Source organism: Pinus tabuliformis, chromosome 6 (genome assembly GCF_031772625.1).
Source record: "Pinus tabuliformis cultivar Carrire ecotype Pingquan chromosome 6, CPIR1, whole genome shotgun sequence".
Taxonomy (NCBI): Eukaryota; Viridiplantae; Streptophyta; class Pinopsida; order Pinales; family Pinaceae; genus Pinus; species Pinus tabuliformis.
Genome location: NC_142292.1, coordinates 352376689 through 352404324, shown reverse-complemented (window position 1 = coordinate 352404324; position 27636 = coordinate 352376689). Strand labels below are relative to the sequence as shown.

Below are 27636 nucleotides of genomic sequence, written 5' to 3'. Positions count from 1 at the left end.
AGCTGCTTGATTTGTAGAAGAGATCTTTACAGGATATCAAGCGAGGATTGATCATCGGATCTATTATTCAGAAAGTGTTTACATTTTATTTCTTCAGGCAGAGTCTGTAATCGGGCCAGGTAGCCTCTGGATTCATCCTTCCTTTGGAAGGTGAGATATCCAGTGAATGCGCATACAGTCAATCTCTGTACGAGAAATATTGTGTTCTCACGAATTCTAGATCGGAAGCGGTTGAGTTTTGAGCTAGTGGAATTCGGATCTATTCCAAAGCAAGGGCGAAACTCATAAACATTGTGTGAGAATGGAGACAGTATGCCCCAGTATCTCACGAAGTTCACCCAATGCCGGGATGAGCTGGGAAGTGTGGGGGTCACTGTCGGATGAGGATGGTGAGTCTAGCACTCCTTGACCTTCCTAAGAGTTGGCATAGCTACCAGGACTCGGTGAATGGAAGGGAGAAACTGCCAGGATGGGAGAGACTTTGGTCGGATCTTGTGCAGGAGGAGATTAGACGGAGCACCAAAGATGGTTCTTCATCCATGCAGGATGAGGAGAACTGTGCCTTAGTGAGTAAGGCGAAGAAGGGGAAGGGGAAGGTTTCTCTTTCTGAATCCAATTCTTCCAATGATGGGAAGAAGGTTGACAAGTCGAAGGTGAGATGCTTTCGTTGTCATGATGGAGACTTGGTGGTTGAGAGGGAGCATACATTACCTCTTGACATGTAGAGCCAGAAGAAGTCTCAGACGATTGTGGAGGAGCCACGATTAGTGCAGCAGCTTCAGGAGGTTGTGGAGGAGCCACAACAAGGCAAGCTGAGAGGAGATCGAGTAGAGACATCTACTCATGCAGAGACCTCCAGTAGGGGGAAACTTCGAGCCAGGTGGGCTGAGGGATCGCATGCATCCATACCTCCAGGTAGGAGGTGGGGTGATGTGGATTGATTGTCCCAAGGAGGAGGGGCAAGATCCTTGAGGTACCCAACCTCTTGGATGAGACCTTGCTACGGGAGCCCCAGATGTGTAGTAGCAGGAACTGACTGATTGGGTAGAGACAGATGCGGATGGAGTGACAGAGAGAGCGACAGTGCAGGGAATCCCAGGACAGCGCATAGCTAGTAGGCTGCAGCAATGCGAGAGGCACAAGTGTTTTGCACAGTGCTTGGTGGCACAGAGAGGTGTGCAATGGTGCGAGATGCATGGAGATGTTGCAGTAGCGCAGATGTCAAAGAGGGAGCACTTGTCAGCAACAGGTAGAGCTTCAGCATCAGAGGATGTTTCTATCCCAACAGGGAGGTCAGTTGGGAGGTGTAGTGCGGATGCAATGCTGGGAGATAGAACCAGCAGCAGCACGGATGCAGTCAGAGATCAAAGTGACAGAGGCTAGAGCAGTCAGATACTGAAGAGCATAGAGATGCAGAGTTTCAGTCGACAGAGGCAATAGCAGTCAGAGACTTTGATGACAGAGCAAGTGGACCAGCCAGATGTGTTGCATGGAGAACATTCCAGAGTTTCAGGATCGGGTTTGAGAGGAAGCCTTTCTTGTTGAGAGGGAGTGTTGAAAAGTGTGCAACAAGAAATTCTTGTTGAGAATGCAACAAGATGATGGAGCTTAGTGAAAAGAGTCGCCTTCACTAAGTGGGCCCGCAGGAAAATTATGGCGCAAGTTCTATTTTTGATCACAGTGTGGGTGATCACAGTATGAGTGATCACAGTGTGGGTGACCACAGTGTGAGTGATCACAGTGTGAGTGATCAAAGTCTATTTTTAGACTGGCTATCAAAAATAGAAAAGTCAAATGTTATTGTCTCATAATAATATTTGGACTATAAACTTGATCTTATTCTCTTGGAGCACTTCAGGATGAGCTACGGATGTGGTACATGCAAATCCCAGAGGGAAATACGTGGTTACCTATGGGATGACTAATATTTGCATGCAGGACTTCAGTTAGAACTCAAGTGAGTTGAGTTTAGTGGACTGGAGGTGCAGTTGATGGAGTTGTGTTCAGTTTAGCTTTGTTAAACTGGTTGTATTTAGTCTAACTGATCAATAGACTAGAGATGAGTTGGGTGAATTAGTTATTAATTAATTCACAAGTTATTAACTCATAATGCAACTATAGAATACATCAGTTAACTCAGTTGCATGTCAGTGCATGTTCAGTTCAGCAGGGACATGTGTTAGAGGATCAGATTGTTATCAGTTGTGACTATAGTTGTGCATGATGATTTGCACAATCAGAGGGATTGAGTATGCCAATGAATTGGCCAATATCAAGAATTGTAGCTTGTGCTCACGTCCAACACAGTGTGAGTGATTATTTGCAGGTCAAATACGAGTTTGGTAAACCATTCTCATCAGTTCTTGAGCAGGTATTGAGCTGGAGAGGCAGGCAAGCAGTGGAATAGATTTGGAGATCAGATCTGAGTTGTATTGTGTGTAACAGGTGGAGCTGGTACTGGATTGCTTGTGATAAGCATTGTACTTTTTAATGTTACATGATTCAATCAATATAATATACAGATAGTGCGGGGTTTTTAGCGAGATGCTTTCCCCGGGATACATACTGTGTTAATGAGTTTGATTGATGCTTCTATGTGTGCCTGTGAATGTTTCTGCTTCTGTAAATTGATGATCAACGTAGAGGAGATTATGTATTATACATGTTCCGCTTATAATTGTATGATCAGGATAATCTCTATGAATATGTGTTAAATTATTCAAAATTTCTACATGGTATCAGAGCTAGATGATTTGTAGAAAACGTTTCTACAAAAATCACACGTGGGAACCAACAAGTTCTCTTTTGCAGCATTAATATGTAGGAATCTATGGTTGCCATTCACTTTTCTGCCTTGTTTGAACAAAACACTTCATCTGACAATATGTATTCATTTTCTTGGCATTACAATTGTTTTCAAAAACTTCCAAATAAACACATTTCCTTCCAAAACAATATATTTCTCATGGCTGGTCTTCCACAACAGAAACCTGTCATGGGATAATTTGAAAAAGAGGAGTTGGCACAGGCTGGGTTTCTGTTTAATGTGCAAATCTGCTGAGGAAAGCAACTATCACATGTTCTTTCACTGCCAGAAAACTCAACAATTATGGCATGCACTGGCAGATTTATATGGTTTCCCTCATATTTCTCATGCATCTACAAAAGAAGCATTCCTTTGGTGGAGCGGGCAGAAGGAATCCTGGAGGCCAATAATTATTATTGCCCTCTGGTGCACATGGAGATGGAGGAACAATATAATCTTCAAGGACAGAAAAGAGCCTTTCATGGGAATCCTACAAAGTATTGTATCTCTCTATGACACCTTACCGGCAAAGTCATACAAGCGAAAAAAGTCTAATAAAAAAGAGCAAGCACATGATCACACAATGCTTCCAAGAGCGTATTTTGACGGAGCTGCACAAAATAGCTCTTGTGGTTGTGGGGTTCACATCATCATGGATGAAAATTTACAATATCTCATTTCCTAGAATGGGGGAAAGGGTTCCAATTGCAAAGCTGAGGCGATGGCTCTCGCGGGTCTTCTAACTTTTTCCCTTTTCTTTAACATACAGTCCGTTTCAATTTTCAGAGATTCCAAAGTCATGGTTGATTATGTATTGGGAAAGAACCATATCAGTAATCCTCACCTTGCAGGCTGGATGGACAGAATCATGTTCCTTTGGAGGAGGATGGAAGGATGCTCCATCCAGCACATTTACAGATCACAGAACCAGCAAGCAGACATCTTATCAAAGGAAGGTCTTCTATCGGAAACAGGTATCTGGAACATGAAGGTAATATCTGATGAGGAAATTTTCTCCATCCAGGAATTTTCCATCCCTGGTACTTAATTTCAATTTCGCTGAATCCAGGTATGCACTGTTATTTTGTTCATTTTGCTTCTCTCCTCCCTACTGAATATTTTTGGTTTATGAATGGTCGAAGTATGAATCAAAAATTTTGAACAGTGCTGTTATAACTCAGAAGATCTTATTTTCCTTATTTCTCCTTCATGAGCTATGCAAAATCTTTTATCTGCAAGCTAATTGACAGCTCAAAAGGCTGTCTATCTTGATGGACATCTTATCTCTTTTTGCTGGGATTATGCTTCCCATCTCATCTAGATATTTTTGGTACAGATTGCTCCAGCGTCCTAAAGCCCTTATGATGTACTATCTGTTCATTATATACCTTATATAATATAATTATGCTTTTTTCGCTCTGAAAAATAATTTGAAGTCCTATAATCTATGTTATGTTAATGCTAATCATAATGTATGCTCCTAATCTTGATGTCAATTTTGAAGTGGTCTATTTTTCTAATTCTTTTGGGATGTGTACCTACGAGTTCTAGGAACAGTTCAAACATGATAAACACTTGTACGATGGTTGTTATCCTATCTCCATCTTTCTATTTATGGATGGATAAGTTGGAACTTATAAACAGTGTCGGCAGGATGTAGAACAATTGGATAGGATAGAAGCTAGGATGAATAAATGTCACCCCAGTCATGAAGCCAGCAAATCTGAGAAGCGCAGAATTTACTTGGTCAAATAATAGTAAGGGAAAATAAATTGATTATTACATACTGAGGACAGTGAATTTTGTATGGATTCCTAGAAATTTTATACATTGACTAGTTGTATTATGCCTAGAAATATAAAAAGTCATAACTGAAGGACTTACAAATTCATCATCCTATACTGCACATGCGCTATTGTACAAGCTCATTCACACAAGATCTGTTATAACATTCTATTGGTAGCTCATGGCAGTCATGAAGAGATACAGTATACAACCTCACCTGAACTTCACTCTCAAGCAAAGAAAGAGTCAAGCCCTAGTTTGAAAAACTAAAAGCTAGCTTGCTCTACTGAGAACATCTATGTTTCTTTGATTATAATACTTGTGAGAAAAACAAGAAGCTTCGCCAGATAAAATAAACCGGAGAGGAGAGGAGAGAAGAATGCATGGATTCCAAACTATCAAGTGTGTATTTGTTGATAAATGCACATACCGGTAGAATAAGCAGATTAAGTAATATTTCAAACAGCAAACATTTGCAAAGCAACTAATAATTTCTATACATTGATGGAAAATCTCTGTTCGTGTGTTTCCCACAGAGGTACTATTAGGTTGTACATGAGAGAGTTCTGTCATGCCCATTAATCCTAGGGACATGTGACCTCTCAATGCTGGATGCACTTCCTTTTAGATATTATCTACTAGAAACAGATTGGTTTACCCCATTCACTGGTAGAGGCACTGTACTGACACTACCATGTTCCTGACTTCCCAAGTCAATCTTTTGAGATTCTTCAGTGTCTTCATTATATTGGCTAGCGACACAGACAGATCCTCCCACTGAGACATACAGAGTACTTTGCGGCAGACTGACTCCGTTGTGAAGAATTCCAGGAGGAACATCACCTTCCAAGACACGAACTATCTGAAAAACATAACTGTTGTCAGATCGGGTATTTCTACAACTAAATCCTCCCCAGAAAGCATCATGATGCCATCAGTTTGAACTTTGAAGGAAAAAAAAACGTCTGAAGGTCAATAACTTATCCAAGCAAGGACTGTACCCGTTCCATACGCGAGCAGCTTCTTGGGGACTTTTGAATACAAGAAGCTGCACATGCAACTACCCGCATCATATCATTCATGTTCTGTAGGCGGGGATCAACAAGGGCATCTAGATTGCCATCTTCCATTGATCGAGCAAGCAAGGGTCGGGCCTACAGAGTGATAAAAAACTCAGACCACCTAGAATAAATTCTAACTCAAGTTTGCATGAAGATTTAAGCAGTCAAAACAGTATACAAATAAGTTCCGATTTGAAGTACTAACCGAATAGACTAGACTACTTTCCGGAAATGATAAGAGTTAGATCTTGAGGCCGGCGGCCAGTGATCAATTCAAGCAGCATGACACCGAAAGAGAAAACATCATATTTATTTGTCAGTTCCCCACTTGACACATATTCTGGATCCAAAAACCTATCCAGGCAACAATAGGGACTCAGAGCTCCAGTATAAAGGTACAAAAGGTATCTACAAAGTCAAAATGCACTGGAAAGAGATTTACCCAAAAGTCCCCTTAGGCCTTGTGTTGACACGAGGAGAACCTTCTGAGGCAAGTTTTGCAAGGCCAAAGTCTGCAATCTGTGACAAAAGATTATATCAGATTTCAGCATATATTGTGAGGTTTAACATACCATGAACATAAGGTTACCTTTGTTTCGAAGTTGGAGTCAAGTAGAATATTTGAAGCTTTGATGTCTCTATGAATTATCTTCGGATAACTTGCAATTTAGAATAATGTCAAAATATATAATAAAAGAGTGTTGAAGTAAGAAAGACAAAAGCAATATAGCATACAGTCTTCATGTAGATAAGCAAGTCCACGAGCTGCTCCTATTGCAATCTTCAATCTAGTTGGCCACTTCATGCTAGGCTGACTTTCAGCTGCCATAAAGTATAAACTTTATTGGAAATCATAGAAATTATACTTCAAGTGACTTTACTAGCATGAAGCAATTTGACATTTACTGAAATACTCTTTCCTCGGATACTAGCATTGATTCATCTTATCCTAGGATCTATAAGCCTTTTGTTCTCAATGTTTTAAATGCATGACAGATCGAAGATTAAAATGGATCTAGTCTACTTATTAAAAAATGTTTAATACTAGCAATTTTTTGTTAGACATTATGTTAAAATTTAGAAAATTAAATTGTGGGCTCTTTTCTGGGTTTCTTTATCATTACACATGCACAATTGAAGTATTGAAGGTCTCACCCAACGCAGATCTTGGAACAGCTCGCTTCTAGTCAAAATCATATACATAATGATAAGTGAATAATGGAAGAATTGTTACACATATTACTTACCATGTAGATGGTGCTCTAGTGTATTATTAGGAACAAACTCATAAACAAGCAATCGTTGGCTACCAGCTATGCAATAACCCAGCAATGAGACAAGGTTGTGGTGATGCACACAACTGATTATTTCCACTTCTGCTTGAAAGCCACATTCTCCCTCGCTCCCACGAACTTTGAGCTTCTTCACAGCTATATTTTTGTTTCCTGGAAGAATGCCTTTGTATACATATCCAAAACCCCCCTGTCCTAATAGATTGGTCTCTGAGAAGCTCTCTGTAGCAACCTCTAACTCTTCATAGGTGAATTTTTTTGAGATACCAAGACTAATGCTTGGAGGAGGAGGAGGTAATCGCCGCTGTGATACCGGAAAAACAGAGCTTAAATCATCTCTACTGCTAAATACAGGTTAGGGAGGTGGAAGAGATTGCATGAATATAGAAGTTGGAGGAGGTAATGGCTGCTGTAATCCCGGAAAACCAGAGCTTAAATCATTCCCACTGCTAACTACAGGTTGGACAGGGCGAGGACACGACATGAATACAGGATGTGGAGGAGGTAATGGCTGCTGTGATGCCGGAAAACCAGACCTTGAATCATCTCCACTGTTAAATATACGTCAGGAAGGTGTAGGACATGGAATCAATACAAGAGGTGGAGGAGGTAATGGCTGTTGTGATACTGGAAAACCAAAGCTTGAATCGACTCCACTGTTAAGTACGGGTTGGGAAGTTGGAGGATGTGGCATGGACACACGAGGTGATGGTTGAGGTTCAAACGTATTGCCAAGATGAACTAGATGGGATGGAGGTGAGTTAATTTTGACATCATTATTCCCCCAAAGAGTGATTGTCTTAATGTCAGGAAAATAAGGCAAGTATTGTGGTGTACGCCCATAAAGGTCATCTGCACAATGTCGAAGAGAAAAGTTAACTGAAATATGAATTGTAGCAATTTCCTAAACAGGGAAAAATAATGTTGCTCTATCCTTATTATTGAGTTGGAAGAATGTGCGAGATTCAAAACAATTAACTAAATATCTGATTACTTGAAGTTTTAAAGCTTTTGCCACTAAATATGTGATTACTTAAGTTTTAAAGCTTTTGCCCCCCAAAAATTATAGGAACACATTACTGTCAATTGATATGGTAACAGAGGCTGCGAGGAGTCTCCGCACGGGAAGAAGAATATATTGTTGCTAACCTAAATGTCAGCGAATTTGGGATTGCAGGCGATGGTATGTGTAAAGCAAAGAAATTTAGAAAATCCAGCCTATGCCAAAAGACAATTGATCTATTACTGATAAAGAAAGTTTATACTGTATTTTGAGATGGGTGTTATTATTCAATTTGTTATCCTAAATATATAACAATTCTAGGTTTCTAAATGATAGATTTGGATAATTAAGAGGTCAGCCACTGTTATCAGCCAATGTCAACTCCTAATTTCTTTAGCCCAGATCTCCTGTGGCTCAAGCAAGGGAGGTTTTTGTAACTAAGAGTGCTGGAAACTAAAGCTATGAAGTGTATGTTATGAAACCAGCTCAAGAAAAGATAGAAAAGATAGATCAACGCCTTAGAATTCAGCCTCTTTGAGGGGGAAACCTCCTTTACATTACATAAATGAACAATTCTTGGATGATAAAAATGACAAAACCTCCTTTCTATATATAGGAGTCTAAGGAGTCACAATATAATCCAGCCGACCTAACAATAATAATATAAAGCCACAAAAATAACAATAGAGGGATTCTATGGGGCACAGAAATAACAATATGGGGGTAATAGGGGCACAACAATATAAATAAGGGGTATAACTACAATAGTAATGGGGTAATTACTAGTATTATAGGGACCCAACAGTGTAAAATAGATTCTAGTAAAATAAGTTGTAAAGGTTGCACATATAGAAAATTACAGTGTTATACTACACCAAAAATACTACACGAAAAGAAAAAACACATAGCTTCATATAATAAAAAAATAAACCATAATATAGGTATATTTGCCATCAACTAAAAAAAGTGAACTCTTCTAAACCCATTGCTCATTGCATGTGAAAAATAATGAACTCTTCTAAACCCACTACTCACATTGCATGTGAAAGTTGCTCCTTAAAAATATGTAGATCCATATAATTTGGATTATAAATTTGTTCATCTAACTCGGTTTAAAATAAATAAATATATAAAAATTGCTCTAACCAACTTAATTTTAAATAAATAAAATTGCTACCCAACCCAGTTTAAAATAAATAAATAAATTTAACGGAGTCAATTTAGTTTAAAATTAATAAATAAATTAACTTGGGCTAGTTATGTCAATAAGTGGTTCCCGTGATTTATGGGTGAAAGATTTTATAAAATTGAGTAATTGAATTTATAAATGAAATAATTTTTTCCAAGTGCGTTTTAAATTGATAGAGATTTTTAAAATTTTAAGTCTAAATTGTTTAGTGTGTATAATTTGAGTGTCTAGATATATTTTAGGGTGCTGAATATATTTATATATTTAAAAAATTATTTTAAATAACAAAAAAAAATCATAATTTTATTTGAAACGTTTTATAAAATTAAGTGGTTCAACTTATAAATAAAATAATCTTTTTCAAGTACATTTTAAATTGATAGAGATTTTTAAAAAACTTAAATTTAAATTGTTTAATCGGTATAATTTGAGTGTCCAAATATATTTTAGAGCGCTAAATATAGTTATACATTCAAAAAAATATTTTAAAAAACATAATCATATTTGAAATTATATTGAGAAATTTCGTAATTTTTTTTAATTCATCTATAATTTCTTTTTTTTGGTTGATAAGTGGGTGAATCTTGAAAATCACTCTTACCCTGTGGCTGAGAGGCCATATGACTCAGGGGCGTCTAAGCCATCAAAGTCACCTGGCCTAAGCCGTGAAAATCACTCTTACCCTGTGGCTGAGAGGCCATGACTCAGGGGCGTCTAAGCCGTCAAAGTCACCCGACCTAAGCCGTGAAAATCACTCTTACCCTGTGGCTGAGAGGCCATGACTCAGGGGCGTCTAAGCCGTCAAAGTCACCCGGCCTAAGTCGTGAAAATCACTCTTACCCTGTGGCTGAGAGGCCATGACTCAGGGGCGTCTAAGCCGTCAAAGTCACCGGGCCTAAGCCACGGCAACGAAAACCATGCTGGAAACTAGAACAGGTGACCTTTACTTACGGAGGGCCTTAACAACACACTCCCTCACCTACTGTTCTATATCTTTTTAATTATTTCATCTATAATTTCAACTAAACGATATTTTAAATTTTTTTAATTCATTTACATTTAACATAAGCAAAAAAAATCAAACAACTATAAAAAGGACTCATTGTTGCTCCATTAAATAAGGTTATATTTTGGTGGACTCAATGCATACTCAACTCCCGAGTGGCTTTCATACACATAGCCATTTCTAATTTATATATTATTTAAACTATGATTTACTATTTGTGAGCTGGATTCAAGCTGGCTCCTCCCTTCATATATTTATACTTTGACATAATAATGTAATATAACATTTGTTTAAGCTATCTGTCTTTTATAGCAATGAAATAATATTATAATATTATTTTTGTTTAGGCCGCTCCTTCCATGTATCTTATTCTTTAGCATAATATTATATTGTAATATAACATTTCTTTAAACTATCTGTCCTTTATACTAACGAAATAATAATATAATATTACTTATTATTTAAATGATCTGTTTTTGGTAAAAGAAGAATACCATAATATTGCTTTTTTATATATATATATATATATATATATTATTTTGTTTAAAATATTTGTACTTTTACATAAAAATGTGCCATACCATTATAACATATTTTCATATCTTTGTTTATTTTCATAATTTTGTTATATTATAATAATTATTTCAACACTATAACCAAGCAAATGAGATGTTGTGGCATAGTTCGGTATCGTAATCCATATTTAGAAAGGAATTAAATATGGTGAGATCTAGGTATCTGATAGAGTAGAGTATAAAAGGAGCATATGTATTTGAGAATTCTGACTCAGATAAAGAAATTTTTTCCTTTTAAGGGAATTGTTTATGAAAAATGTTGAAAAATGAAAAAATAAATAAAAAATTAAGTGATTCTTTTAACAATTAAGTTTAATTAAATTTATAAATTTTTTTAGTTAAATGTCCTAGGCATTATTTCTTTAATACCAAAATGTTATTATGTTTCTTTTCCATGATGACAAAATTAAGGATGTCTTTTCCTCAGAAAATAATATTATAATACTTATTTAAATTTAGTTATATATATATATAATTATTTAAAAAATATTTTGTAATATTTTTTATTATAAAAATAAAAGTTAATATTGTTAATACATTTATCATGTTTCTAGCAATAGTATGAAAGAGATATTATAATGTCTTGTTTTGTTGAGTGAAGTGGCTCATTTTATAGTCTAATATGATGACAATGTGTAATTTTGTCCGCGCTTCCGTGCTCAATGTGAGTTGACGTGTGTCCCTCTAAAAAATGGTGGATATAATAAAAAATCAATCATTGATATATATGTTTGGTTTATTTAATTAAAAGTATCATAAAACATCAATAATCTCACTCTAAGTGGCCATGCTAAAGAGAAATGGTAAAAATATTTCACTCAGTCTGAACCATAAATAAAATATTTCAATATCCATATGAACTAACATAATCTTCTATCAACTTAATAGAGAAATAAAGTAGTTTAAAAAAGAAAACTATATACAAATAATATAAATAGAAAACAAAAAAAATTATGGTTAACATTTTAAGCAGTGTATGTGCAAGTAAATTTTGAAGATATTGAATCTATTTTATACATTCACAAATACAACTTAAACAATGAAAAGTTACACTTGGTTTATGTATTATATTATAGATCTATCAAGCTTCGAAATAAACATTTTGACTCAACAAATTACATAAAAGCAAAAATAGAAATAAAATGATTTTTAAAAAATATATATTTTTTTAAATAAAAAATAATAATTAAAATAAAATTGAAATATATGGTTCGAGGCTTTTGGGCTTTAGGTTTTAACAAGTAACATACCTTCGCGAGGGTTAGGTGGGTTCGGAAGGTACCGTCCAGAACTCCACCTTTGCTTCTGCCAGAGGCAACATGCTAGGATGACGCAGGCCAACGCAACTCCAGCCACACCAACCACCACAATCTCAATAATCAAAATACTGCTATTGATGACACCCGTGGGAGACTGCATGGTGGGTGGGGGTGGTGATGGTGTTGTAGACATAGTAGATATATAGATTAATCTCTACACTCGTCTGTGCGCTCCTTCACTCCTGATTTGGTCATAGGCTCCATGGCCAATGCCTTGTAGATTTCACACAAATGTACATATACACAGTGTATATACAGCCTTGGAGAGTCCCCACCCTTCAACCCTTGTGCCTGCGTCGAATGTCTCCTTTATGTCAATGGTCTGTATTTATAGAATTTTCAGTACAAAACATACTATGGCACTGGTGTCGATGAAATATTGCAATCCCCTTATTGTGGTGGATACAATAACAGAATGGGACCCATTCTGTGTGCACATATCTAAAACTACTGTTGTGTGACTGGCTTCCTGGAATGTTCATTAAATAATGGTACAATACGAATGAAAAGTGATATGTTAAATGTCAACGCAGGGAGTGACTGACATGATGGTGACATGTTCCATTGACAACTAAATGGTTAATTTGTGTGCTACCCTCAATTAAGATAGGGGAGAGATTCCTAATGTTGTGCAGGGACCAGTAATTGATATAGTACTGGTCCCACCAAACCACCATAAATTGAGACTTTTGAAACCAAAATTTAAACAAAAATAAATAACATTAAGTATAAATAAGTATTAATTTATGTCTAAAATTTCCCCATACATTGACTGGGCCCACAACTGTCCATAAATAGTATTTTACTACTTAATACTGCAAACCATATTGACCCAAGTAGAAAATAGCTAAAGTTATAAAGGCTTCCAAAATGGTCTATTCCAGAAGTACAAAGCAACAGTCACTTCAAACCCCACTCATCAGAACTGCAACTTTGCATCCCAAATAAATATGCCTACCTGCACATAACAAAAGGGAATGTATGTCAGCCATAACTGTTGTGTTGTTCAACAACTAAACACCCTATGTTCAATAAATGACACCCAACCCAATAACATGTAAACCCACTTTGTTCAATAAATGACACCCAACTCACTCTATTTCTCATTAAAACAGATCAAAGCACATGGATCAACAAATAACCAATTCCCAACCATTAGATCACATCAAATTAAATCCATACCACACATTCAAAATGAAGCCATTGCAATCCATGTGCATCCATGTCCACCAATTGAATTCAAGTCCCTAAAACTATAAAAGAAGTCCACCCACCGTTGAAGTTGTATCTTATGCTTTCAAACTATTCATCAAACTTGAAGACAACGTCACAAAACAGTGGCCAATATATCCAAGTTAGTTATATGAATTACAACTCATTCTTCTTACAGTTCTGTTTTCATTGTTTTCATTTATCAGATTTCTTACATGATCTGTCTGGCCATAACTGCTAGAAGGATACCTGGATGGTTTCACAAACAGCCATTGAAAGTCGTTGTTCTTACAGTTCTGTCCATAGGGTTACAGTTAACCTTTTTTATACAGAGTTCATGTATGTGTTCTAGCTTATTATGGCAACACTTATTCGATCATCAGCTTCATAGTGATTACAACTTACATATCATAGAGGTTACATATGTCGTGTTAGTACTGTAGTCACAACTTGTTTAGCTTATAGGAATTGAACCTATTGAATACAGTCGTATCCATCTAATCAACCAACATGGTCATAGCTCTAATTACATCTTATGCTTAAAACGTGTTGTTTTTTGTATGTTGAATATGGATATGCTTACCTTATGAACTCTGATGAAACGATACAAGCTCTGATCATAGCCTAAGCTGAGTAACTGTTTAGTGATACTAATGAAGCTTGAGACTAGTGATAAGGAACATGTATTACTAAGGGTCTATGTTTCTTACATGTTATGATAGTGTTAATTAGGGATATACCTATACAGATTACTTATAAGTTAGAACAAGTATACTAGTATGATTATGGTCAGAGTACTGGAATTGATGAAACTTGTGTATCTTACTCAATATGTGATCTAGTATGAAGCTAAGTTGTATAAGCTATATAACATAATACATTGAGCAAAGGTATGTATCATATTCAATGGATCTCATTCATCTTATCACTAGTAAGCTCTATACACTAAAAAGCTCGTATTAGTATCTACGCATGGTTTTAGTTCACCCTTATCTATGAGTGAGCTAGAACAAAGCTCTGTATAATTACATATGTTATATCTGTATTAAAGTTGAGTCCAGTCTATTAGGGAGATAACCAAACTGTGATACACGTACTTTATCATATCTATACACGTATTTCTTAGGTTAGTACTGATAGGTCAACCTTTAGATGATGTTACTTATAAAATATCTATGCTATTACTTATGCCGAGTGTAATGAGAATGAGACAAGCAAGTGATTAGGTAAACAAGCATGGTTAGAAAGAGTCATGTGTAACTACTATGTTCTAATTCCATAGCTTGTCATAAGCTTAGATAAGGTACAAAGGTGACAAGCTAATCAATATACAAGATATCCCGGGGTTCTCGCTCTTAGTCATTCCTATTATATAAATACCTTTTTTCTTATTGGTATATGGAGTACTGTTCTCTACATAATCAATACATATGGATAGACTGTAATCACTGTATACGCATATCCTAATGTAACAAGCTCTGTTTCCTCATTACTTTGATTTCCATGGTTCTACTTATGGCACTGATTCAACCATTAGTAATGATTACACACTACTCTATAGGGTAAGTACATATTGAATAGACCTGCTTATTACCTGTATTCCCTAATCTTTAATAGGTATAAGGAGAATGGCGTAATTCATACATGTTTACATACCTCATTGGTTTAGTTGTATAAAGCTGTTGAAAGTAAATGGAAAATGATATTTGAAACAACTATCATAGAATCCTACTTGAATCCATATAAAAGTTGCTAAATTGATGAACTATGGATTTACTTGGAATGAAATTTGCAAAATTTTGACACTGCCCTATGAAAGTGAAACATTTACTCTCATTAAGAAAACATATGAATACATGGAAAAATAGCTTAATTGCAAAATTTCTTGGATCACTTTGGGTTTGGGTTATAAGAATTTATAATAAAGTGTTACATTGTCGGTCATTTGGTGCCATTGTCAGCCTACACAACATATGTACTCCACAAAGATCATAAAGAGTTACAATTGGAACTAGTGGACTCTTCAAGGAATCTGGCACAGATAGATTTACAAGGGTTTAAAGCAAAAACACTTAGGCTATGTATCAAAACCCCCGATCCATTGTAAGGCTATTAATACATGCAAAAAACAACATTTCAAATGAATCTAAGCCACATCAACAAGAAACAACATCAGAAACACAAAACAATTTCATCTCCATTACAAAAACAAAATCCCACTTCACCACTGAACCCTTAATGGGATAGACAGAGTATCAAGCCATCCCCAAGGGTTCCAATATCGTTCTGGTCTCCCCCACCTCTACAGAGAAGTTGCAGTACTGAGACATTTTTGGCAATGCCAAACAACAAAAAAAATGGAAAATGATATTTGAAACAACTATCATAGAATCCTACTTGAATCCATATTAAAGTTGCTAAACTGATGAACAGGCAGGCAATTGAGAGACTATGAAGTAATTTGCAATGAGAGACTACGAAGTAATGCAATTCGATTTCCTGTAACATACATGTTCATAATTTCCTGTAATAAAGGAAAATTATTTTTGCTGAAGTAATAAAGCATAATTTACAAATATTCTAATGTCTAAATGCATGCAATAATTTTACAGGTTGTTGCATCTATGGCAAAAGGAAGTTACTCTGCTCGTACAAGGAGAAGTGGCAGGAGAGTGACAAGGGGTGCGCAGCTGTGATGCACATCGTCTGACAATGACAGGCCAGCAGATGTCAATGCCAACAATGCACCAGGGAACATTGTTGAGGATGACCATGTGACAGCAACTGATGTTAACACACCATCAGCCACAGAACCACCATCAACAACAGTCCAAGGGGCAAGCTCAACTAAAAAGATCAGTGCTATAAGAGGATGGACAAAAGAACAAATGTTAGTTGCAATTGACGACATAGAGTTTCATGGATACTCAGTTCGGGCATCTGCAAAAAAACATGGTATTCCTCCCTCATCAATACATTATTGGATAAATGGACTGACTCATACAAAACGTAGAGGGCCTCTTATAGTTATCACTGAGAAGGAGGAGGTTGAGGTGGTTGAGTGGTGTAAAGATATGGCCCAACTGGGACATGGGCTAGAATTGATACAACTCAAATCAACAGTTGCTCAAATCTGTCAAGGGAGGCCAAACCCATTCAAAGATGGGTTTCCTGGTAAATCATGGTGGTTTGGGTTTAAAAAAAGGCATCCAGAACTTGTATTGCGTATTACTGAGGGCCTTGACAGAGACAGAGCATTAAATTTGCGCCCTGCAGTTGTGCAAAAGTTCTATGACACACTTTCTAGTGCTTACGATAAACATTCTTATGGAGCAGACCATATATGGAACTGTAATGAAACAGGTTTACAGGCAGGGAGGAATTGTGGCATGCAGGTAATTGCCAAGAGAGGGAGCCGAAATGTGCCAAAGATTTTGCCCAAGAGCAGGGATTGGATAACTATTTTATGTTGTGTCAATGCAATTGGTACTTCAATCCCAGGATTTTATCTATTCAAAGGTAAAAATCAACTGAAAAACTATATACAGAACTGTGAACTAGGTGCATGCATGGCTACACATCCCCATGCATGGATGACTAAAGAACTGTTTCTAAGTTGGCTTTTTCACTTTGTTGCATCGGTACCAGGTGGCGTCTCGCCTAATAACAAACACCTTTTGATATTAGATGGCCATGGGAGCCACATGGCTGCACGAACAATTGAGGAAGCAAGCAATTTAGGCATCGACCTGTTGACATTGCCAGCTCATACCACTCATAGACTGCAACCCCTTGATGTTAGTGTGTTTGGCCCTTTCAAGAACTATTTCAGGTCGGAGTGCACTGCATGGATGGAAAAGAATCCAAGGGTTGAGGTGAAAAGGTTTGAGCTAGAAGAGCTTGCAAGTAAAGCTTTTAAAAGGGCTTTGACACCATCAAATATCAAGGCTGGCTTTAGGAGGACAGGAATTTGGCCATTGAACTATGATGCTCTTATGCATGATACTGGTTGTAGCCAAGCGTTTCATGTGGATGGTCAGGAAGAAGGGAATGCCCAAACAGGTGTTGAAGTGCAAGAAGTAGATGACCAAGATGATGTTGTTGCAGCTGGTAATATGATTTCCTTGTCTCAAGGACACTTATATGATGAAGATGATGAAACTATATGTGAAACACAATACAACAATGAACAAATTCGCAGTAACATGGAGATCGTTCCACCAACTCAAGAACATGAAATTCCTGTTGCTGATATTGTTAATGATATTGTTGAACATGCAGTTGACAATGACCAGTTGACATTGCCAAGCCAAGTAACCCCACCTTCATGGCTAGCAGAAGCAATGATCAATATGAATGCACATAGTTTCTCAGCAACCAATGAAGAAAGCATGAACATGCCCTCACAACCAGCAGAATTGAACAATGAAATTGTTCATTTTTTTGTGGACAGTAGATCAATGGAAGAAGATGAAGGGCATAATGAGGCATAAAATGAAGATAACGAGGATAATGATATAGTTCAATCAGTTCCAACAGATACTGAAAGGGAAGTACCAAGCAATGACATGCAGGTGGGAGGGGTGGAGAAGACACTTGGACGGTTCCTAAAGCTACCAGTACAGAGAGTATCAATGAAACAAAAGCAAGGTGCACTGGGTAGTCTTCGTTTGGGCTAAAGCTCACAGTTACTCACCTCAGAGGACTATATAAACTTGTTAGTTGAGTCTGAAAAAAAGAAATTTGAAATGCAAGAATTAAAACAGAAAAAGAAGGATCTAGTCAAGGAGAAGAAGGCAGCAAGGATTGTTGCAGCACAATGTCGAGCAGATGAAAGGATTGAAAGAGATAAAGCAAGGCAAGTTAAGGACCAACAAAAGCAAATGGCAAGACATGAAAAGGAAAAATGAAAGGCACAACAAATGCTTGAAAAGGAACAAGGGATGATCAATATGGTTGACAATGATACAAGAATAGCTAATGAAACCAGGATTATTTCAAACTCATTGGACTCCATTGCAGATAATACACCATTATTCCAAGATCTCATAAACATTCAAGTGCCTCACTATCAAACTGAGGGTTTACCCACTTGCCTTATTCCTACCAGAGTTGGTGCCAATTCTATGTATGCTCATTACACACCTCCACTTAATGCAGGGGTCAGTAGTGCAAATGTGAGGTATGGGTACTCAATACCTCCATGGTTGGAAGCTGCAAATTTGAGTCAATCATATGGCAGCAATCAACCATTTCCTAATCAACCCTTGACAGGTAGACCAACCTACCTGGCTCAAGAAGGTAACTCGGGGAGTTTTGGCACTCAAGATTCTCAGGGCCATAAAGAATAGGGGTGTCATATGTTTTTGGTTGTAACCACATTATGATGTGGATTTTGGATGGATTATGTCTTTTTCTTGTCACAGAAACATTCTGGCTTACAACCTAGGTTGTTTTATTGCTTTGAAACGCTAACAACATTATGGTTCTATGCATTCACTACATTGAAAAGCCAACAGCAGCTTGGTTGGTTGTAAAACAGTTTAATTTGCGAGCTAAGCACAAATGATATCAGTCCACAAAAGATGCTACAATGATAACTTAGATACTTATTCCCATTTTGAAATTGTTATGTCAATTCATATTATGTCTTGGGGCATCTTTTTCCACTGCAAATATGAACAATATTTGACAAAATAAATCACTTAATACTTCACCATTAGCTTCAAAATGATGCTCCCAAGACTGATAAGTGATTTCTTATGGATATTAAACCTTAGCAAATTGATTTCTTCTTACTGAAACAAGTACACCAGATCTCGAAAAGCATATTTCAGATATCAGAAAACATATACCAGACCTTAGAAAAGCACTTGGAAAGTCACCAACAAAAAAACATATGACTTTATTAGCCCCTTATGGTCAATGTGCAATGGTCTTGGGCTTATTATTATTGTCTTATGGTATTTATTAAGTCAAAGTAGCAATATGCTTCAGATCTAATTATTCATTGCAGTCAACAAGGATCATAGAAAGCAGGCCACTGTAAGCAGTTTTTCAACTTTGAAAGAATAACCTAAATCTAAGTAAGCTTACCTACAAGCACATACTTTTGTAAAATATCTTAACTCTCAAACACATCCATCTTCTATTGAATACAGAAAGAAGTTAATACACAACAATAACTCAAAGCCAAAACTCACTAACCAACACAGTGGCACACCCTACATTACCTTTCTCAGATAACAAAATAAGGTAAAATAATGTCTCTAAACACGTGCAATAAGAACTTGGTTTCACTGTGTCAAACCCTAACCCTACTCAGAACACCTAGTACACCCTAGCTCCATGGATAACTACACATCAGGCAAATCTGCTGGTGCCTCCTATAGAACTAAGCTCTCATCCAGAAATAGACAACTCCCATAAAAGCACCTTGGACAGCCTAAGGATGTACGCTATTTGAAAAACGGACCATGCATGCACCCTCAAAACTGAACTAAACTTAAAGCCTACACAACATATGTACTCCACAAAGATCATAAAGAGTTACAATTGGAACTAGTGGACTCTTTGAAGTCATTTTCTTCATTTTTGAAGTAATTATTATTTAAATTTGTTGAATAAAACCTGAAACACTGAGATAATAAGACACAGAGCTGCAAATAAATTCTCAACCATAAATAAGTAAATAAATCCAACAAATCTGATTTTAATATAATCAAATATGTATTCATATATAGTTCTAAAATAATTGAGCTAAGAATTGTTCCAAGGAAACGAACAAAATGCATGTGATAGACAAAATTGAATGGCATAGGCAGACATGGGAGATAGTCTTTAGGAACCTAACCCAAGCTACTGCAAGCACTAATAAATTATATGGAATGGTACAGAAGCTCGAAAGGCAATTAAAACAATAAAAGATAAGTCAATAGGGCAAGATTTGTCAAATTACATGAGTTCGAACATAAAATAATCTCTTTGGGCACATCTAACTCAAAATCCGAAGCACTTAAATTGAAGGATGTGAAGACCAAGATTTTCATGTCATTCAATCGCTTATTCAAATCCAGTATTACCATCCTCTTGCCTATCCCATGTTTTGGAAACTCTTTGATGATGATAAAGAGTGTAAGGTTGTTACTATTGCAAACCTATCATGGAGGAATTTGGTTACAAAAGAAAATTCCCATAAATGCAAAGGATATCCAAGGAGGAATAGGATGTCATTAAAACATTCTCTGTTCACGCTCCAATATTGAAAGGCAACCTATAATATGGCAGGGACCTGAAGCCTCACAATCTCCTGGTGGATAAGCAAAGAGGTGTAGTAAAAATAGCAGATCTTGGCCTCGGAAGAGCATTTACAATTCCTATTAAGAAATATACACATGAGGTGAGTGCTTTAACTGCATTTTCCACATTTGCTACTGGTTTTTGTAGAAATTTTGTCCTCACTGATTTTAGAGATGGTTTGGTTTTGGTTTCTTGGTGAATAATATCTAATTTTTAGCACTAAGGTTAGAGGTTTCAGGTGTTCAACTTCTTGTTGGATGATTTGGCCTTTTAGGATCAACCCTTTGCAGAGCATGTCAGACTCACATTTTCTGTATTCATATTTTGGGAATAGTCCACATTTGCTTCTGGGTTTAGCAGGAAATTTGGTCGTTCCTGATTTTGGTCATTTAGGTTTCATAGTGTATACCATTTAACTTCCAGGTATAAGGGAAGAGGTTTAGGGTTTTTGGACATATAGGATTACTGTCATAGGCTGAGGATTCACATCGTATTTGTAACCCTTTTCTTTCTAGAGTGGGGACGTAAGACCAGGTTTGACCCTTTGCTTGGCCTTTCAGAAGCAACCCTTTACAGAGCTTGTTAGACCTCTCGATCAAACAACATAAAATTTAATGCAATAACAAGTTTGGATTCAATTTCGGGAGTTACAGTGCTGAGTGGGTTATTGCTTGTAACTTTATATATCCTCTTCATAAAACTTACCTTCATAGCTTTCTATATTACAAAGGAATAAAAAAGGGTTGAGGGTGGAGAAATATTTCTTATCATTATCATGACAAGGTTCTTTCTCCTTTGACAAACTAGTGGGCTCATGCTGCAGATTGTCACTCTCTGGTACAGGGCTCCTGAAGTTCTTCTGGGGGCTACTCACTACTCTACACCTGTAGACATCTGGTCTGTTGGTTGTATATTCGGTAAGCATTTTTAGACAGATTACTTGGATGTTTCAATTTGTTGAGTCATATGTCTACTAGAGTGTCTGACATGGAAACTGTTCTCAATTTTGCAGCTGAAATGGTCAGATTGCAAGCCGTGTTTATTGGAGATTCTGAAGTACAACAACTTTTCAAGATTTTCAGGTTAACATTTGACCAAAAAAAAAGAGACACTCTATCTTTATATACAGGTATTACTTTTCTCAAAACCCAACAACATCCCATGGCTTAATTGACAAAACCCAAAACCTGTCTCCAAATTTAACAAAAATTCCAATAAACCAGGTGAGGTGTTGAGAAACACATGGTGAGGTGTTGAAAAACACTTCAGAAAATGGTTGGTAGGATTAAAATCCTACCGGATAGAAGCCATAAGTCCAGAGCTCGCCGAAGCCATAAGTCCAGAGCTCACCACACATTCGGCAGACCTTCTCCAGTGCTCACCGAACCTGCCACACCTGCAACAAGTGGGAAAAATTAGCAAATGAACAAATGGAGAAAAAAAAACCCAAAAAACCACACAAATACCACCAAAACGTGCAATTACCTGAAAATGCCACCTTCGACCTCGAACTGGCTGGAATTGGTACTGGCTCCTCCCCAAACAGCGAATAGCGCAAATTAAACAACCATCCACGAAACCCTAAACCACTGGCGGTCCAGACTGAACAACAATTGTAGGCGGAAACCGACAAGAAGAATAGAAACCCTGTTCCAACCATGGATTTGTGCAAGCAAGCAATGGCGGACATGAGCTCAACCATGGCGGACATCATGTGTAGGTAATGGAGCCCTCTTGCGCCATCGTCGGCGGAGGGCTTCGAACAAACATCGGACCCGAACAGAAAACCCATAGGGAAACCACACATTGCGGCGTAAAGGCGGAAATGAGCGGGCGGGAGGTCGGCAGTTGAAGTTTTAATGGTTGACACGCTGCAGAACAGGTGGCTCTCCAAGCTGGACGCGTGTTGTACACCGTCGCGTGCCATCCACGTGCTTGTCCGCCAGGTGGAGGGGAGGGTGCACAGGTAATGGCGTCCCTCCCCTAACACGAGTAGTTTAACATTGAGGAAGTATAGATTAAGCCAATAATTGAGGGGGTATGGATTAAGAGAATAAAACATAGTAGTTGAACTTTCTTATGTTTTGTTTTTTTAATTTGAATTCGAAAAAAATGTGATTGTGGTTGAAATTAATATAGATATATAAATTAAATGGTTGGTTAATATTTATAAAGATTAATTTATAATATGTATTAAAATATTTATGAAATAGTATATTTCATATTATTAAAGTTAATTTTTATTTTATAATGATGATTTTTAATATATAAATAAATAAAAATAAATATTTATAAGAAAATTTTTCTTTTCCAATATCATTTTCAAAATTTAAAAAACATATAATACTTAGTGAATAAAATGTCCAAGTAGAAATCCATTTGTCTGTATTCTTCTCCATCAAAACATTTTTGATATGGCCATAAATCCAATATTTTTCTTTTTTTCTTTTTTCTTTTTTTTCAAAAGGTGGAAAAACCTATCAAACTCAGTTTGTCAAACCAACAGTGAGGACAGCCATCTCTGGCTGCTATCCGCGAATGTGAGTTGACACATCACTGTTATCAAGGAAAACCACGCCACCTAAAATAACCCGCTGGTGGTCCGTAAGGGAGCAGGCTATCACTCCTGCCAGATGCCTCTGGGTCTTGGGCCGTTAACCTGTTTCCTTACGTCTGAGGAAGACGAGCTCTTAGCCAAGCAAAAGCAGTTTTAGGGCATACTCCAGACCCGACCATAAATCCAATATTGCTCATATAAACGAAAATAATAAATTTTAAAAATCTAAAAAAAATAAATTCTAATTGAAGTTTCTGCATCATCACCTCGGAGTCAATAACGAATGAACTTTCTGCATTAAATCATTGCTAAAGATGTAGTAAATAGAAAATGATTTTGAAGAAGTGTAGTTATGCCCAGTTGCCATGCAAGTGGAGAAGTAATAATCAATTTTGGAATGATGAGACCCACGAAGGAGCAAGGTACGAAACTTCATGTTAATTAGGAAAAAGTTATGAATTTACGCGCATTTTCCAAACGTCTACCTCATAAGAAAAGGAATCGTGTGAATAGATTTTGATGGTGTCTGAGTTACGTTATCTTAAATTCCAGGTTTCTTCTCTCCTCTAGGTAGATGCATTTTTCCCATTCTATGAAAGGATCCAGGTTTCTTCTTTCTTCTAGGTAGATGCATTTTTCCTATTCTATGAAAAGAACGCTGTTAGTTATTGAATAAGTTTAATTTTTTTTATTTTGAATAATTTCTAATTTATAATTATTGAAGCTTATTTTATAATTTTAAAATTAATCAATTATACAAATATGATTTATGGTATTTTGGATTTTACATTTTAGAAATTATATGGTGACTTAATATATTTAATACCTCTCAACAAATTAGATTTGTCATCATTAATCACATAGTTTAAATGATTAATTAAAATAATGGAAGATGTAAGTTTTTTATGTTGAGAAATCAACTTATAACCAAGGAGCAATAATGGTAAGGTGTGCCCTCTTATAACAATTTATCATTCTTAACTCATGTCATTTATTGATTTTTTGTAGGACCATTTGGAGAACAAAAGATTAACAATGTTATAAGAAGAAGCCAAAATAATTACAATGATGTTTTTGTCAAGTTCTAGAATTGTCTTACTTTTTACCCACAAAACCCCACCTTATCCTTTGTTTTATAATTTAAAAGACCTTCATGCATGCATTTTCTAGTTCTCACTGTTGCATTTATGATAATCTAGGTAGGAAGTTTGCTTATCTTTAAAAAGGTTCATTAGATTAATCTTTTAATGACTAATGCTTATAGTAATGCTATCCTAAGTCTTTTTATCCTTCTATCTATTATTAACATTATTATGAAGTGCATATGGTACAACAAGAGACAACTATTTAACCTCAAGATTCTTGCATTGGGTTAAAGGATTCCTGCACTAGCATAAGGATTGTTGGTTATCAGATGAGCTGTCAAAGATCTTCGTGGATTTTAAGGAGAATATGGTGCACTCTTTACACCTAGTCTTTAGCAAGCAACTCTAATATCACAACTTCTCTCGAAATGAAACCAGTTTGAGGATTTTTTTGAGAAGCAAATCTTGACATTCAAAGGAAGTTGACTTGAAGACCTATTGATAGAATTTGTTGTCAATTGTTTCTATTTTGTTTTTGTAAAGGATGGCTCGCTATGGCCATGGATTCTTTGTAAAAAGTCTATATAAGTCGAGTTATAGGAAGCATCAAGTTAGCAATACTATTGTCATTTTCATACTGTTAAAGTTAAGTCAGGTATCACCAGATCTCTCTTGAGTTGGACCACCAAGTATCAGATGTACTGAATTGAGATTTTTATTTATACAGAAGTTTCAATGCCAGGTTTAAATCTCATGTGTATTTGATTTTGTTCATGTATTTCATTATCTTAGAGTTACTTATTTTTCTTACATGGAAACAAGCTAGTTGGCTAGGGACCAACCAACCTAGCTCGTTATCTTTTGATTAAATAACATTGTGTGATTGGATTTGCTTTATATGGTTGTGGTGTTTGTGAGATTTGGTTTTCATTGTTTCCATAAGCTTGCACAAGAGATTTAAAGGTTCTATTTATGATGTGTTTGATTTAAGAAAGAAATAACCCAGATCTCGAAGCAATCGTTGTGTATTTATGAAGGCTTGTGGTATCGTTTTCTTTATTTTGAGTTGTTGAGTTCAACATCTTGTTGCTTTGAGATTATTTGAAAATGTTTTGAAATGACTCGATGCTATATTTAGGCCTCTTCTCTATGATGACTGTATTTACATTTGAAATATTGTGAAATCTAGGTTTGATGTTAGAACTCTATTTAAGACCTCATCCAACACTCATATATCATGTTTTAAAGCAAACCCTTGAATGATTTTCCAAAACCCTATAAGTTTCAATGAATCACTTTAACATAATGGACTATTAACCTTGAAGGTCTCTGAGACTAGGTTTTATTTATCAAATTGCATATCAAAAGTGGTTCTTTTGAGGTTTCTATGTTGTTTTGAGTGAAAGCAATATAATGATGTTGAAATAATATAAAACGCAGTGATTTTGAAAGTTTTTAACCTAAAGGATTTGCAATGCCAGGGTTTACTGCGGGAACAAGACCCTGATGTATCTTCTAATTGAAAGGGACATATGTCCATTCATTGATTTTCTTTTGGGCATGAGACAAAACCAAGCCACAAGTGAATACTTTAGAGATATAAGTTACAATGGAAATGAATGTGATTATCTAGTCTTTTCATGATGACTAAACAATAAAATAAAAACATAGTATCTTGATTGTTACCTGAGTAAGACAAGTTTTCTTCAGTGCTTTATGAGTTGGTGTGAGGAAGAAGCTTATTAACTGAGTGAGTTTGTTGCTTTGTGTTATCTTTTCGTTTGGACTTGGCTTCTTTTTATTGCTTGAAAGTTGAAAGTTCTTCTTCATTGATCTTTACTAAAAGCATAGATTGATTCTAGGATTCAGAACATTTTCCGATTGGTTCAAGAAAGGCATGTTTCCTTGATTGTGCATGTATTATGATTGACGTAACACACCAAGAAGGTTATGATTCAAGTGCACAATGTTAAAAAGAGAGTTGTGAGGAATTTTATAGAATGAAATTGCAAATGGTACAAGAACAAGATTGATTGAATATTTTTACAGTGCATGAATGATTTGATTACTTGTGTGATTTCAATATATGTTTTCCAAAGTTATTGATTGAAGCTTGTGTTTAGTTTGACTATTTTGTTTTGCTCATAATCTCAGTCTGTTTGAGGTGTTTGTGATCAAGGTGGCTAGTAACCAGAGTGATCTAGGTGTTGCCATAACAACTAGTGCAGGGACATGCAGTTAGGGTTCTTTTTCATCTTCTTTTCAAAACTTAGGAAGATTGAATATTTAGTTGGAGATAGAGTTTGGTTTTGCTGGGTTTTCCAATTCTTCTTGGCATTGACTATGTTGTGCCTTGAAGTATTCGACCTCTTGGTTTGACAAGTAAGTGTTGAGGGCAATATTGACAACCAACATTTTGGCATTGTTATCGAGGAGGCGCTTGGAAAAGTTCTGGTAAATTCTGATTAAAATTATTTCACCAATAGAGGTGAGTTCTGCATTGTTTTTGTTAAGCAAGTGTGTGCTTCTATAGCTGAGTGTTTAAGGAGGGGTAATTTTTTTTTTTTCTTGTTGTAGGAACATTTTTTGAGATAGCTAAATTTGGATTTGAATTTTTTCCAGCAAGTGTTTTTTTTACAGTCTAATTTTTCTATTTTTAAACATGAAAGACTAGGAGGTGTAGGACCCCAAAGCCCAAGAAGGGCACATGAAATATTGATAAATTGGAAATATTTTCTTACAGTGGGCCTTCTGCCGTAGGTAAAAATTCCAAGCAAACACAAAACAACTAGGTTGGTACTTTACACCTAGATTTTGGAGACAGCAGTTCAGGGGTATCACAACCACTAGTGGGGAATAAGGAGACTATTGGGACTAAATGATCACATTTGAAACACAGTCAATCTTCACAATCCATGGGAGGCAACTTTCTTGGAGGAAAGAAGATGAAAAATCACGAGGATGTTAATGGTGAAGGGTTTGGTGAAAATCAACCACTAGAAGAACAATCCACCTTTGGATTTCCAATTGTGTACCATGATACAATTGTTCAAATGAAAAATATTATGCCTTCAGATATTTTACATTTCCATGGTAAGGTACATGAGGATCCCGATTCTTTTCTTTTTGATTTTGACATAATTTGTAGGAGTTATGATTATTCATTAGATTCCCAGATGTTAAAACTTTGTCATGCAACCCATAAAGACCCAATTTTACACTTGTTTATGGGGTTGGGAGGAAATACTATCACTTGTTGGGATCAAATGAAGAGGACTTTTATGAAAAAATATCAAGAATATTGTAAGACATGTGAAATGAAAGATGAAATCTTTACTATCACACAAAATGACGATGAAAATTTGGAGGACTATCTTGAAATATTTATGTATATCCTTCAAAGGTCCAAACAAAAATTTGATTTGAGCATTATTAGAACCTTATTTT

The 27636-nt window shown here is 36.2% G+C and overlaps 1 pseudogene; it reads right to left on the bottom strand.

The window, feature by feature from the left end:
* Nucleotides 1-5075: 5075 nt before the first annotated feature.
* On the bottom strand, nt 5076-7428 carry LOC149258755 (proline-rich receptor-like protein kinase PERK1; annotated as a pseudogene).
* Between the last annotated feature and the right edge of the window lie 20208 nt (nt 7429-27636).